This window comes from Limulus polyphemus, unplaced genomic scaffold, assembly GCF_000517525.1.
Source record: "Limulus polyphemus unplaced genomic scaffold, Limulus_polyphemus-2.1.2 Scaffold1561, whole genome shotgun sequence".
Lineage (NCBI taxonomy): Eukaryota > Metazoa > Arthropoda > Merostomata > Xiphosura > Limulidae > Limulus > Limulus polyphemus.
In genome coordinates, this window is record NW_013667171.1 from 69,351 (window position 1) to 71,156 (window position 1,806).

The window sequence follows — 1,806 nt, forward strand, 5'->3', positions numbered from 1 at the left end:
ATTAAAGTTTTTCTTCATTACCCATTTAAGCCGTCTCCAGCGAATATATTTTATGTTTTATCTGTAATAGAATTAGGGATTAGTTATTTTCTTAAGTTTAGTCATAGACAAGCCATTCTCATTATACCCGAAAATCTACTTCTACTGTATAATGCTACTCCCTTTGTCGATAAGCCAGCATATTTCTATGTCTTGGAATATCTTTTGTCTGGAACTCTTCATCATGTTATTATTATTTTACACACGTAATAAGAGGAAGCATTTATTAGACGTTTCGGAATCGTCATCATTCCATCATCAGTATTCTAGGGTTACAAAACAAACGAACAATATTTGTAATTACAACATGAATATATACATAGGAAATTAACAAATCGAATATACAAATATAACACGAGAAAATGAAAACTGAGGCACAAGTGAAATAGTTAAATAGGTTTAACTCCAGTGAAGACTGTGTGTTATTTAGCGATGGAAGAAGAGTTTTAAGTGTAATGTTTCTTTTATTACAAGTTCAGTATCATGTTTGGCTGTTGAAAGAATTTTAACGTTTGAGAAATAAATCGGATGTCCTGTTTCTGTATTGTGTTGATTGATAGCGGAGTTGGGAGGGTTTGTAACCTTTCTTCCAGTTTTTATAGATATATGCCCATTTGTTCACATGCTCGTACTTTGAAACCAAACGTCACATTAAAGTACGAGCATGTACGTCCCTAAATAACACACAGTCTTCACTTGAGTTAAACCTATTTCAACTATTTCATTTGTGCCTTAGTTCTCATTTTCTCGTGTTATGTTTGTATATTCGATTTGTTTATTTCTTATGTATATATTCATGTTGTAATTACAAATATTGTTCGTTTGTTTTGTAACCCTAGGTTACTGATAATGGATTATGACGATTCCGAAACGTCTAATAAATGCTTCCTGTTATTACGTTCGTGTTTTGTTTTATCGTTAAGCTATGTTTTCCGAAAAATGAGTCGATTACTATTTTACACACTGGTGCAACATCAGTAACTAAGCTAAATGACTGACAATGTCAAATCAGTTTCAAGGTATGATATAAAGGATCACACAGACGGTATTATGTATACCTAGACACTCCAGATATTGTTATACATTATTTAGTATGGCTCCAATACTTATACATACTGTTGGAGGTGAATATATATTATGAGGCATTAGTGTTTTATTTCGGATATTCATGGTGGTCGGAAATGCCTGAAGTATTAAAAATAAATAAAAACACTATTTAAAAAAGGTTGCAAAATTACAGAAAGGAAGCGACAAGATGATGTATAGATCCCATTTTGATCCCGTGATAAATAAAAAAAAGTTGGAGAACAACTTACACAGAATACAGAGGATAACGTTATTTATATATTTACCTAATATTTTTTATTAAAATAAATAGGACCACAAATTCCAGATAAATAAAACTTTTAATGCACCCGAAATTTCGATTTACGCCTTTATCAAGGGTAGGGTATCTAGAGTTGAATCATTTCAAACTTACAATCTGAATGGAACACAATACAACAATGGAAATACATATCGTAACGTGATATTATGTGATACAACAATTTATGAGGAAACATTATACCTAGGTCTTACGAAACTGTCTCTAACGGCCATATTAGGCCCGGCATAGCCAGGTAGTTAGGGCGTTCGACTCGCAATCTGAGGGTCGCGGGTTTGAATCTCCGTCACACGAAAACATGCTCGCCCTTTCAGCCGTGGGGGCTTTATAATGTGACGGTCAATCCCACTATTAGTTGGCAAAAGAGTAGCTCAAGAGTGGTG